At 40.1% G+C, this 14,697-nt stretch overlaps 1 protein-coding gene across 3 annotated transcripts in view; it reads right to left on the bottom strand.

The window, feature by feature from the left end:
* asip1 (agouti signaling protein 1) overlaps nucleotides 1–14,697 on the bottom strand; it is a 70,350-nt gene that overhangs the window by 18,313 nt on the left and 37,340 nt on the right. For 2 of the 3 annotated variants that reach the window (XM_069888178.1, XM_069888179.1), the window contains exon 3: nucleotides 13,818–13,859. The exons of the other annotated variant lie outside the window; for it this stretch is intronic. The gene's annotated coding sequence lies outside the window, so the exon portion shown is untranslated. The remainder of the gene's footprint in view (nucleotides 1–13,817; nucleotides 13,860–14,697) is intronic. 3 annotated transcript variants of the gene reach the window in all.

Genomic DNA, 14,697 nt, shown 5'->3' with positions numbered 1-14,697 from the left:
GTGGAGGGGGAGGACATGGAGGGGGAGGACGTGGAGGGGGAGGACGTGGAGGGGGAGGACGTGGAGGGGAGGACGTGGAGGGGAGGACGTGGAGGGGGAGGACGTGGAGGGGGAGGACGTGGAGGGGGTGGACGTGGACCTGTCCTCGGGCCTGCGCAAAGGAGCTTTTAGGTGGAGTGCAGTGCGCACAGTACTGGCCCCACCCTTTACACCCATGGTTCGTGTGCCGTGGCCAAGCAAGCTGGGACGTGGCAGCGAGGTCCTTGGGTCGTAGGTTTTATATCGGAGTGGCCTTCTCCTATGCAGGTTTCTTACCCGGGCTGGAGGGGCCTGCCTCCCCTCCTAGGTCGGTCCATACTGCACTTTATATAGCAAAGATAAAGATAAAGAGACATAGCCAACGTTTTGGGCTTGAACCCTTCATCAAAGCAGGCAGCTGCCTGAGTTTGGGCTCATACCTTGTTGAAGGACTCAAGCCTGAAATATTGGTTATGTATCTTTATCTTTGCTACATAAAGCACACTGTTTGACCTGCTGAATTTTTACTTTAATTATGGTGTCTGCTGACTTGTGTTTTACATCTGCCAGTGGTATTTGCTTTCTATGTTATTTATATGAGGAATTATCTGCCACATGTTGTCATTGCACCAATGGGAAAATTCTGGCTCAGTTCACAATGAAAATCTAGAGAACATCAAATGGTAGAAATCTGGTGCAAAAACTCAGTCGGTTCAGAAGAGGAACAATCAATATTTTAGAAATGCAACTCTTCATGAAAACTAGGAAAAAGAGATAGATTAATTATCTCCATTACCTCCCCTCCTCCCCCACTGACAACAGGATTCCCCTTGTCCTCACCTACTACCCCACCAGCCTCCACATCCAACATATCATCCTCTGCCATTTCGCCACCTACTATGTGATCCTGCCACCAGACACATCTTACCCTCTCTGCCTTCTGCAGGGACTGCTCCCTCTATGACTCCCATTCCACTCCTCCCTCTCTACCAATTATCCCCTTGGCACTTACCCTTGTGACTGCAGAAGTTGCTCCACTTATGCCAACACATCCTCCCTCTCCACCATTCGGGGCCCCAAACAGTTCTTCCAAGAGACTCAACACTTCACTTGTGAATCTACAGGGGTCACTTACTGCAACCAGTGCTCCCTTTGTGGACTCCTCAACATCAGAGAGACTGGACACACTCTGGGAAATCGCTTTGTTGAGCACTTCAACTCAGTCTGCTGCAACAGCATGGATCTCCCAGTGGCCACCCATTTCAATTCTCCATCCCATTCTCTTGCGGATATGTCTGTCCACAGTCTCATGCACTGCCAGACTGAACACCACCTCATCTTCTGTTTGGGCACCCTCCAACTGGATGGCATTAACAATGACCTGTCTTTTGTTAATCCCCCCCCCCACCCACAACTTCTTCTCCTGTTGCTTTTCCCTAGTTCTGTCTGTCTATCTCTCTTACCTTTCACAGAGCCAAAATCAATTCTCTCCTCTCCTCTTATCATATGCAATTTACACTTTTTGTTCATTTGGACTCCTTCCCCAGCCAGCACCGTCTCGCTTCTGAGATTTCCTGATTATTCCTTGAAGAAGGGCACATGCTCAAAATGTCAGTAATAATCTTTTCCTCTTACTTATGCTGTAAGACCGGCTGAATTCCTCCAGCATTTCTGTGTGTTTTTCGATAGATTTATTGATTAACACGCTCTCCAGTGAACTGCTGAGGCCCGAGATGCGCGCGCTCTCTCTCTCTTTTACACCAACAACCCTCAACCCCCCAGGTCAAAATATTGACTGCTTCTTGCTTCACAGATGTGCTGATTTTCCAGTATTTTCTGTATTTGTCTCAGCACACGTCAGCATTGAGATTTGCATCAGTTGACTCAAAGCCCAGACGTAAATATTCTGTAGGGAAAATGAGGACAATCACGGGGAAAAAAAACCAAAGTGAATTATTAATATTCAGCATTTCAAAAGCTCTCGACTACTTTAAAAGCTTTCCCCAAATAGACATGCTGATGATTTATTCCAATATTCTTGTCAAAAAATAGATTAAATTATTAATATACAAACCTCTGTGAACTGGGTTTGTACATTCTTGAAGAAAACGTGATTCCAACCACTTTTTTTTTAAATCTACTCAACTTTCTAAAAATCCCTTCTCAAAAACTTTGAATAATACGAAGCCTATTCTGTCCGTTAACATTTTCACCATGGAACTCCTTCATACACTTTCCGTGACAGAAAAACAAATAGAATTTTTACATAGAAGAAATACCGGAAAAGTTTCAGTATGTCTACCTCCAGAGTGGCCGTTCACACTGCAGTTGCGGTATTTTTGGAGGCTGGACATTTGGGGGGAGGGGGTAGATCGGACCCTTTAGCTCCCATCCTAACCCCCGTGGGCTCCCTCATTTACCTTGCGTGGAAAGGTAACTCGGTCCCCAGCACCCGGTGGGAGAGAACCAGGCGGCGACGGCTCAATGCGGGAGCAATGGACGTGTTCCTTGCCCATGATCCCCCAAGCAACTGGAACCGCTCTGCGTATCCTTGGCCGAGCGGTTCTCGCATTGAGCCAGCCACCGCCTGCATCTCGCCGCTAGCCGGTGCAGCGGTCAGGTGAACTCTGGGCTCCGCACCTCTGCTGCCGCTACTGGAGTTAGATGGGGGCTGGGAGACCATTTTTGTGGAGTGCCTGCGGTCAAATTAGACTGCAGCCACTCCGTAAAAATTCCGTCTCGACATTTTTACACTGCCAGAGGAGCAGGCCCAAAATGTCGACCATTCCTTTTTTCTCACTGCTTGACCGCTGAGCTCCTCCTGCAGATGTTTTTTTCCTCTCTCCCGATTCCAGTGTCTGGTGTCGTCATCCACACGCTTAGTGAAACACGGAAGTCTGCAGACTCGGTGATTGGAGTAAAAGGACACCGAAATGTTGGAGGATCTCAGCCGCGTCCATAGGAGATAGATATTCTTCAAGGAGTAACCTTTGCTATACTATTTGTCCGAGCATAAGCCACTTTTAGGTGTTCCGATGAAGGCGGTGTGTATTCACTTACACGCTTGCCTTGGCATTTTCCAGGACATCTCTAACGCTTTTTTTCCCCTCTCAGTGCCCATGTCGTTCAAATACGTTTTGCTTCCCCAGTAACTTCACTCTTTCAATGTTAAAAGTAATTCGCGTTTGATTATACACTGGATCATTTAAGGAGATATTGTGATTTCCTGCAATCTATGCTTGTTGGATTGGACCTGAGCAGAATGATTCCATTTAAACTACACGTTCTTTAGGCAATCCTAGGGCATGACCAGAATCTAGATAATTTGCCATTCTTATCTTTTATTCCGTTCTTTTTACAGGGCAGCACGATTAGCGCAACGCCGTTGCAGCGCCGTTGCAGCGCCAGGGGCTTCGAAACCGGCGCCTTCTAGGTTAAGAGTTCGTACTTACTCCCCGTGTCTGCATTAGTTTGTTCCGGCTTCCTCCCGCCCTTAACAACGTGTAGGTTAATTGGGGGAGTCGGGCTCATGAGCCGGAAAGGTTATAGGTCTAAATATAGAACTATGTATGTTACAACAAAGAAAAGTGCAAAAGCTTTACATTCTAATATCATTATCCATTTATCCTTAAACTCACTTTTAGAATCGGCGGGTCCATTGACAAAATTACAGAAATGTTAATGTATTATAGTGGGTGTTTATTTATGAAGCTTGAACTAGTTTTAGATAGGAAACAGACAAAGTCTTCAGCAGAGGTTTGTGAAGTATAACAGAATGTCAGAAAAGTTTTCCATTCACGGAATGGCGTAAGAAGTCCATTTAGCCGCTAGATTTTGTAGATTTTAAGCGCTCATCGATGCGAAACGTGACAGTTGAAGGTGCCGGGGGCCTTATCCAAGCAGACTAGACCCAAGTATTCAAGTCCACAATTTCGCGTCTGAAACCATTGGGTTTGGATCGAAGGCGGTACAAGCAATGTCTTTTGCATAAGACATTGAATGTCTTGGAACATTTTAATAAAGTGGACTTATTTAAACATTTTAAAAGGAGAGCGGTGATTGGCCATTTTTATTTAAATATAAACATAAATGATTGGGATCAAAATCGCCAGATACATGGCAGTTCTTGTCACCTCTAAAACGACTACGCATCGTACTCTGTCCCCGAATGTCTCGGACAATCCCTGCAAATGATAACCCTGTTATCATTCACCTCCTCAATGGCAATCGGTATGCCAAGTGTTTTCTTAAGTGCGTAGAAACATTTCATTTCGTGTGACAACGTGAGATGTGAATATATAATTTTGTGAATGTAAAATTACTGATAACGTTGTTACCGTGGCAAAAAAAAACCCAAATCCCAATATTCCGCCAATTAATAACCCACGAACAAATCGCAGGCATGCCAAACTTAATATGGAACTTGCATTCTCTCAGCGTTGGGGGGTGGGGGCTTTTCAATACATTACCTTTTAGAAATATTTTCACCTACACTAATCTTTAACAAATGAGACCAATACATTACTTGCACAATCAAGGGAAACTAATCAAGTCTGGATGGGCAGCAGGAATGGAGCTATCCCCAGTCCATGGAGCTCCTAGACAAAATATTACCCCACACAAGAAGCCTCGATGTTCTGTCTGATAACATTAGACAATGAAGATTTTGCATCTTTTGTGTTATTTTATGGAAAATCCCCTTCAAATTTCCAATCATGTACTTTTTCTTTAGATATAACCTATTTTTGTGATTTCCTGTCATATTTTGTCTACTTCAGGCGTACAAAACCAGGACGTCCAACATGTCATTGAAAATTATTTTTCTACTGTTGCACTTGGACCTTCTTCCCTGCTGATTTTGATGCAGTCAGTGAGAATTATGGTGAAAGGGTTCACCAGAACATTGCGACCTTGGAAAAGCAGTATCAGGGCAAATAGAATCCATCTATGCTGGCCAGCAATTGTTGGACACAGACACGAGAGGCATCAGATACTGAGTACAAAGGAAAATCAGCGGGGAAACATGTTTAGCATGTTAAACAAATGCAATGTGTCAGTATCATGACATGCTAAATTCAATTAAAGTTAATTTAATGTTTCTCCAACTTCCTACGTGATACAGCAAATCTGAAATTATCTTTGTGTTCAGTTTGACGTTTATCATAATACCCAATTTTTTTTTCAAGAAGCAACCCTTTTGGGAAAAAAAATGTCTGGTTTAGTTCTGTGCTTCTCTAATCTTTCTTGTACATTCCAGATTTGAATTGATCATTGTTAGCCTGCTCTCATGTCCATTCAAAGTCTTCACCCTTCCTTTTTCTTGCAATCTATCACTAACTGAGCTTCAGAATATTTCCTTATGGATAAAAATTAGTATAGACTGGAAATGATATAAAACTTTGGTAATATATTCATTCTAATCAAATGAATACATCTACTGATAGTGATAAACAAGGGTGACCATTCCAATAAGAGACCTTTAATCAGATTAAATGTTGCATAAAATTTTTCCTTCAATAAATTCTTATAACTCTTAGTAATTATAATTCCAAGGTATATAAACTGATTATTCACTAATTTAAAAGGAAAATTAGAATAACTTAAGAGATTACCCCTTTAGGGTTAATAATTCTCCCTTATGCAGATTTATAACCTGAGAACTGGCCCATATGGGCAAATAGAGTTAATATATTTGGTATAGAAACCTCTGGGTTTGAAATGAAAAACAAAAGATAATCTGCATATAAGGAAACTTTGTGTTCAACACCATTCCTAATTAACCCTCAAAAATCTCTACACTCCCATAAAGCTATAGCAAGAAGTTCTAATACCATATCAAAAAGCAATGGGCTTAAAGGGCAACCTTTTTAGGTTCCCCGATGGAACCTAAAATTTTTTACTGTTGTGAGTTGGTATGAATTGTGGCCATGGGACATAGATATAGTAATTTAACCCATTTAATAAAATCTAGGCCAAAATTAAACTTTTCTAAAATAGCAAAAAGATAGTCCAATTCCACTCAATCAAAAACCTTCTTGGCGTCTAATGAAGACATTCAAGAGCTGAAGTAGAGGATAAATAGACATTCAATAATTGATGTATATTGTAATAAGAATGATTATTTTTAATAAAACCCATTTGATCCAGATCAATGATTAATGGTAAAACGTTCTCTAATCTATGGGCCAAAATTTTAGATAACATGTTCATACATTTATTCATGGATTTATTTATTTCTCTATATAGGAAATATATATCCTATCAAGGAAAACAACCTCGTTTAAATAAAGCACATCTTCAGAAAACTAAAAAGACTATCACTTCCAAATTTCAGATTCCACTATGGTGGGGGGGTGGGGGGGGGGGTGGAATCAATATATGTAATTTGCTTCTTTTATAAATTTATCTGTGATAAATTAATTAATTGACTGCCCTTCTTGGGTGGAAATAGAACTGAATTTTTCTTTTAAAAAATCTATATTGGCACTCGCAGGGTCCTTTTAATCTTTTTCTTTTTCTAAATTAACAAGTAACCCAATAATGAGACATAGGTTGAGAATATGGGCATAATTAAGACATTTTTTTTTTTAATCAATAGTTTTTCTCTAGCCGGTCTTATTATAACTAATCATCCTTTTATTTAAACCTTCTTTGTCAGATGCAGGTTTTAGAGAATGGCGTAGCCTGGGGATTAATACTTTTAAAGATATTTTTATTTGAGATAATTTTGTTTCTTTTGAACAATTGAGGGCAAGATTTAAATTACCCATTTGTCATTTTTTCAGACATTTTCTGATTTTCCACAGATTTCTGAAACAAACATTCTTGATTCACTTTTTGACTTCCAATTTTTCTCATTGGGGCTCAATATCAATTATTTATAGTGATTTGATAAACTTGAGAACAGTTTCTCTTGTCAAGGTCAAGAGTGATTGGGAGCATAACATGGATTTGTCAGTTGTGGACTGGGATATTGTTCTAAATTTGATGAATGAATCCTCGATTTGCGCACGACATTGTTTGTTGTAATTCAAAGTGGTACACAGAGAACCTATTTCAAAAGTTAACTTATCTTGCTTCTATTCTGTGATGAATGTAGAATTTTGAGGCTTCATTGATACACATGTTCTAGTCTTGCCCTAGTTTAGAAAATTTTTGGAAAAAATACTTTCAAATTTTATCAACCATTTTAAGGTTAAACTAGGACCGTGCCCCTTAATTGTTCTATTTCGCTTTTCTCAAAAAGAGGAAATACTATTGACTTCATCTCAGAAGTGAGTTTTAGCGTTTACCTCACTGATAGCTAGACGGGCAATTTTGATGAAATGGGAACACAGCACTCCACCTACCCATACTCAATGGTTACAGGAGGCTATGTCCTTCCTAAAAGTTATAGAAAAAAAAATCAGACATAATGTTAAAGATGTAAAGGTGAATTGTTATAAGACGTGGAGCCCATTCATGGAGTATTACCACAATTTAACGAATTAGGGTGTTTGGATGTTCCTGAACAGCGTTGTCTGGCCTGCTTAGTTTCCTAACCTTGTTTAGAAGGAGGGGTTTGATTATTGTGTGTGTGTGTGTGTGTGTGTGTGTGTGTGTGTGTGTGTCTGTGTGTGTGTCTGTGTGTGTGTCTGTGTGTGTGTCTGTGTGTGTGTCTGTGTGTGTGTCTGTGTGTGTGTCTGTGTGTGTGTCTGTGTGTGTGTCTGTGTGTGTGTCTGTGTATGTGTGTGTTGGGGGGGACACTTTTTCTTTTTAAATTTTTTGAAATAAAAGGTTTCTTTGGGAAGGGTGCACACAATTTGCACAATGTATGATCAAGGTTTTATTTGAAATGTACAAATTATTTGTCGTTTCTTATATTCCAGCTTATGTTTTGGAACTATATGTGTGTATTTTTTAATTAAATAAAGACATTTTAAAAAGAAAATGAATATTTCCTTATACAGCACAGTCTAACATTTCACTTGGTAACATGTGAAGCGCCTGATTGTGCATAGAGGCAAAACAAAATGAAGCTATTTATTATATTTAATCTGCCATTGTTCTCAGAGAAGCAGAAACAGCAGGCATCCTTGTCTGTAGCCACATCCCACACACAATCACACAAATCATTCGGTGTTAAGGATGCAACTAATTATCAAGGCAGGTATTCGCTATTCTTTGAATAGGGCCGCAGATTTCATCAAGCTGAACAGTTCAAAAAGACAGGTTACTGCTTTGTTTAGTCAATTACATGTTAAATAAATACCTCACTAGTGAAATCTATCTCCACTGTGCCCAAATTCATTCCACTGTTTACCAGGTTAGCAGAGCGGTTAGTGCGATAGCTCCCGGGAGGCAAGTTCGAACCCCGCGAGGCTTGTAAGGAGTTTGTACGTTTTCCCCGTGTCTGCGTGGGTTTCTCTGGGTTTCCTTTCCACCCCCGCCACCCCACCGTTCGAAAAGTATCGGAGTCTGTAGGTTAATTGGATGTAATTGAGCGACACGTATTTCAATGGCCGGAATTATGAATAATGGCCGTGTTGTGAATATTAAAACCCGGACCTTTTGGGACCTCATCATCTTGTGAATATTTTAGATTAAATTGCAATATTCATGTTGAAATGAACGTCCTAATTTAGAAATAGTTGGGAGATCGTTATTTACACGGGCTGGAACAAATGTAATTAAATACGTTTACAAAAGAGTGTCACAGAAGATACTAATGATGAGATCAATCAGAGGACATCGCTTTTCAGCGAATTACGAGATGTTTTGTCGTTGTTTCCAGAACTGCGCTCTCTCGCCTTTTTTCTTCCACTAAGAATGTCGCAATTTCTTTGCCTCTTAAGACCTCAGAAATAACGTTACATTTCGATCCATAAAACCACGAATTCACTCCAGTAACATTCTTGCCAAAACATCATAAATTCCTGGTCAATACTCCTTGCTGAATCCAATGTGCATCTTCGAAATAAATATTAAAGCGGGTTCGGTGGTGCGAGAATCGACAACCTTCTCTAGTCTCAGTTGTGAGGTTATAATTTATATGCAGTAATAATCAAACTGGAATTAGTTAAAACTAAACACTGGGAAATTAAATTTTATCCATGTAGAATCCTGTAGGCGGAGGAAAATTGTGTTTTTTTTTCTTCAGAAACAACATTTATTCGAATTAAATTTACAACCTTTCAGGCACTTCAATAGCAACTGATGAACGAAGCAAACAGAACAGTGAACATCTAACCGGTTTACCTGTCCATCGCTAAGAATCAGGTCAAGCGGGGACTGTTTGAAGAGGTTCACCTACCTACCCGACCTCTTCGCTGTTCAATGGAAGCTGCCTCTGAGTTCTGGAAGTATGGGCCAGCCATCTGGAAACAACTTAAATAAACTTTTTTTTTTGTCCCCCCCCCCCCCCTCTTCCAAATAACTCGGAGACAACATATTAAATTCCTCCCGCTTCTCCTTTCCTCCCACCCTTTTCTCGCGGTGCTGGCGAGCCGAGCGGGACGGTGGTGGCAAAGGAATGAGCTACTGGGAAGGATGCCACATCTCCAGTTGACAAACATTTGGGAACTGGAAATCAGCACCCAAACGAAGATTTTAAAAAAAAAACATGCTGTTCATGTAAAAGAGAGAAAGAACGCGAATAAAACAGCCTATGCTGGAGGTACTCAGCGGGTCCAGCAGCATTAGAAGGGAGAAAGAGCTGTGGACGTTCAGGCTGAAGCCTTCATCGGGTGATCACTCGGGATAGGCCATGGACAGAAATAATCATTAGGCCTTTTCAAATTGCCATGTAAAATGGGGTTAACTGGGCAATTTACACGGTTATGCTGCAGTTTGAAAGAGTCCAACGGGGCCAACCCCATCAGAATCCAACTGGGTCCCTGACCTACCTCAGAGGTACCCAGGGAACCCAGTAAAACCTACCTAGGTCTCATCCACGGCCAATTTGTAAAAGAAAATGGCCAACCCATTTATTTCGGTATCATCAGTGCTTGCCTGTGTGTGTCACCGGACAGCCAGCATCTGAACATCCTTCATGTTCACCATTCACTGCATCATTGCGGGGGCAGAATCAGTCTTAAGTCGCTAGGTTGGCGATTTAATGGGTTGATCCCATTTCCAGCACTTTTGCTCCAGTAATTGCACCCAGGTCCCAGGAGGGCTACCCAGGAGCTGCAATTTGAAAGGGGCTAACGTTTCAGGTCAAGAAAGGGTCCCGAGAGGATATATTTACTGAGCAGTCCTGTTCAAAGAAAAGAGGTGGTTGTTGTTATCAAATTTGCATATTTTAACCCAGGCATGCAGTATATTTTGAGAACATCAGAGAGCAGCAGCAATCATCAAGGATCCACACCACCTAGCACAGACCTTGCTCTTGTTACTGCTGTCAGGAAAGAGGTCTAGGTGCCACAAGACTTGTATCACCAGGTTCACGAACAGCTGCTACCCCTCCACCATCAGACTCCTCAACAAGAAACTCAACCCGGGGCTCATTTAAGGACTCTTATTTTTGGACTTTATTGATTTTTTAAATTTACTCTGTACTGCACAGTTTGTTTACATTCGATATCTATTTACCGTGGAGACCATTCTGGCTGGTTGCACCACTGACTTGTATGCAGGTGCCAATGTTCAGGACAAGATAAAATTCCAGAGGGTTGTTAACTCGGCCTTGACATAACAGGCACCAGACTTCACTCCACTGAGTACATCTACAAGAGGTGGTGTCTTAAGAAAGCAGCCTCTATCCTTAAGGACTCAACCACCCAGGCCATGACCTCTTCACACTGCTACCATGGGGAAAAACGTACAGGAGCCTGAAGACAAGAACTCAGTGGCACAAGGACGGCTTCGTCCCCACTGCCATCAGATTCCTGAATGATCAGTGAACACTGCCTTACTTTGACTTTTCGTGCATTATTTTTATTTATTTTCGTAAGGTGGTTTATATAAATGTTTACACTATAATGCTGTCGCAAACAACAAATTTGGTGACTTGATCGTGACAATAAATTCTGATTATGATTAGTAATACCTCAACTATCTTATAATCCACACTTGCTATTTTAAATATAATTAACTCTTGGCTCACCTTCCCTTGTTCTATATCTACGTTAACCATAGAAACAAAATAATATTTTTACCATCTCGTCATTATTCATGGACTTGACCCAATTGTTTATTCTGGATTTATTTCCATCTGAACCTCCTGTTTTCTATTATGTCTGCAAAATATTTGGTTATTTTGTTTTATGTTCCATGATAATTTAATTTTATGGTTCCTCTCTACCTTCCTGACTGATTCTTTTGGTGCTTCTCCAAATCCCTTTGCACTCTGAATAGCCATAATGCTTAAAAGAATGTTCCCAGCAAGGATACATCTGTCACACTAATTGCATGGGGAGTGCGGCAGCTGCAAATACCCCTTGTCAGTTACAGTGCACAGTGTATGCTTTGAAGTTTGAGCAGCTTGATCTGAGTTTTAAAGCTCTTCAAACAAGTTTCCTGATGCCAGTGAAGCAAACGGCACTGCTGGAGCTGCTATAATGGCAGTGCTCCCTCACGTGCGGACCCGGGAGAGCAGGGAGCTGAGACACAGCTTTTCACCGCAGGGTCCTATTGCCTGGTCCTGATGGTGATGGCTCTGAATAGGCTTTAAATGGCCTGTTTAAGGAGCTGACGATTGTTTTAAAATCCTGCAAAAATGGAGGTCTGTGTCGAAGATGGCAGCGGACCATGACAGGGCACTAGAAATGGGGAAAACATATTCTCCCCTCTTGAGAATAAGAAGCATAAGAGACAACCCTACAGGACACTGACCATGTAGCAGAACAGCAAGGGACTCAAGAGCTTAAGGACCCTCACAGGCTATGGGTTGCTGGAGACTGGCTCATGAAAACTAGGTATTATAACCAGGATTTGAGAGGATGCGGAGAACAGGAAAGGCTCCCAAAGGACTTGGGTGCTAAGCTTCCTGATCATGTTGGAGGCAGCAAAGTTACAGGCTTCCAGAATTGTTAAATGCAGAAAGTAATGATTTCTCATGTTCTTTTAACTCTTCTCATCATTGAATATCATTTTCTCGTATTATATTTTCAAAGTTATGCTTAAAGTCTGATATAAAATACGTGATGGAGAAAGCAGCTGCTAACCAGACAATTTTGAAAATATATGCTCTCTTCAACCTGGTCATCTCCTAAATTGAGGCCTTTCTGGGTAGATTTGGGTAATCTCTTGGAAAAAAAAATTACTGGAATTCAATACCCTCGGATACCTGAATTATTTTTATTGGGGAATTTAGAAGATGTAAGACCTAAAATGAGGCTGTCGAAATATCAATTAAAATTCGTTAGGCTTACTTTAGTAGTGGCCAGGAAATGCATAGCAATTACTTGGGAATCTGATTCCCAACTAAGTTTAGCCCGCTGGAAGATAGAAATGCATCATTGTGTTCCCCTGGAGAAGATCACCTAGAAATTCAGAAACAGGTATGATATATTTTTAAGAATATGGAATTCATACCTAAGGTACATCAGGGTAAATCTTTAATGATTCACCCCCTCCTGTCTGAGATGAGGACACGAGATAAGTCAGGTTATTTGTTCCTTGATGGGAGTGGGGTTTATCCAAGGTGAAGCTAATCTTTTTTTCTTGTTCTTTACCTTTTCTTGGGTGGGGGAGGGTTCCTCTTATTTTGTTCTTTCTCTCTATTAACTTTCTATTCTCATTTTCTCCCTTTGGTTGAACATGGACATTGAATTTGTATTTTTGTAGTAGTATTGTAATTTTTCTTTCTTTATAATAATTGAATCACATGTTAACACTTCTTTTTTCTCACTTTCTTTAATATCAACATGCGGATCAATATTTGTATCGTTTTGTTATTGTTATGGATATTGATTCTTTTCTTTTTGATTATTCTTAAAGAAGATATATGCACTCAGAGAGGAAGCCATGTGTGTTCCTTCCTTTGCTGCCACCTGTGGTCCTGTGGTAGCATACGTTCCCTTGGTCTGCCTCTCTGATTTTCTAATTGTACACTGACACATCCTGCCCTTCTCTGACCCCGAAGGAATACAGATAGTCCCCGACTTATGAAGGATTGGTTGTATCTCGGAATGGATGTAAGTCGGAATTTTTCCCATGCTCATCGAGTATCAAAGTCTTAATCAAACTTTATAATCAAATATTTTTTTCATCATAGATTTTTGTTGTATTTGATAAACTATAACAGGGATACAGGGCATGTAAGTACCAAAATATGTGTACTTAACTTGTTAATTGGCATTCCAGGGTGCACAGGCTGGGCGTGGCCACCTTGATTCCTGTGTACAAGCATGAGTCTTTGGTTGATGCATGCACTGTGAGAGTTAAGCGCCTTGACATATTGAATTAACACCCTTAAATCTCACGCATGCACCAACCGAACTCCAATACTTGAACCCACCGCACATGCGCCAACTGAAGACTCGTGCATGCGCACAGGATCAAGATGGCCATGCCCAGCGTATCGAACCCGGGACCCCGACTAACAAGGTAAGAATGCATATTTTGGCTCTTACATGCCCTGTATCCCTGTTATAGTTCGTCAAATACAACATAAACCGCTTAAATTTTATATTTTTTCTTATATATTAAAAAAAATCCAGTTGTATGTGTGGATGGATGCAAGTTGAGTAGGTTGTAAGTTGGGGAGTACTTGTAATTAATTCAATTAATCCCAATGCTTTCTTAATGTCTCCACCTCCCAACCTTCCCATACAATCCACTTTGCCCAACGTTTCATTCAACTCTCCTGTACTCACGTTTTTATGGTCCAACATCTGTTGTCTATATGTGAAATAAATCTGAAATTTCAAAGGTCAGAGGAGTTGAATAAATAAAGAAAATAAAATGAGAAGAAAGAAAAAAAAAGCCAAACCTTCTAAATTTTCATTTATTATTGTGAAAGTGTTATTACTATAAAATTGAGAACAGAAGAATGCTGATAATGAAAAATCATATATAACAACATGGGCCATGGACAAGAATGTGTCTGTATGTGACTGTAATCTCATTAAAGGCCCATTTGAAAAAAGTTCAGTAAGTTTATTAAATCAGAAGGGGTTTAAAAACAATAAATAAAGTTAAACAGTATCAGTTGCAAAAAATAAATCTGTGTATGACTGTTTAGAGACAGTTCCTATTAAAAAATATACAATACCCTTCTTCCTTTGGAGAACTGTGTTACTTGCCACTATCTACAATACTTTTCTCAACAGCTACATTTTTCCTACATAAGCATTACAATTTGAAAAGGCTGTTTTCATTCTTTAAAAGTTCATGCCTGTCATGGGATTTGAAAGTAAAATAACCTCACCATATAAAATTGCTTGGAAAGTCAAGAATACATGATACGTAGTTAATTTCAATTTGGGTGTTATCCCTATAATGTTACCTAATAAAAATATTCTGATTTTGTGGAAATTGGACTCCTGTAATTTGTTCTAAAAAATTTCCAAATTTCCAAATTCCATCCAAAATGGATGTAAAAAAATGTTTCCACCTTTTTGCCACCTCTTCGGCACATCTAAAACACTGATTTGATAAATCTGATTTAAATTTATCTGAGGTATAAAAAATTATATTGTATGAGTCTATGTTTTACATTTATTGTATTAGTCATACATTTTCTAATATATTGAT

The sequence above is a fragment of the Narcine bancroftii genome, chromosome 6 (assembly GCF_036971445.1).
Source record: "Narcine bancroftii isolate sNarBan1 chromosome 6, sNarBan1.hap1, whole genome shotgun sequence".
In the NCBI taxonomy this organism is placed as follows: Eukaryota; Metazoa; Chordata; class Chondrichthyes; order Torpediniformes; family Narcinidae; genus Narcine; species Narcine bancroftii.
Note: the sequence above shows the minus strand (reverse complement) of the source record. Positions and strands in the feature narration are given on the sequence as shown.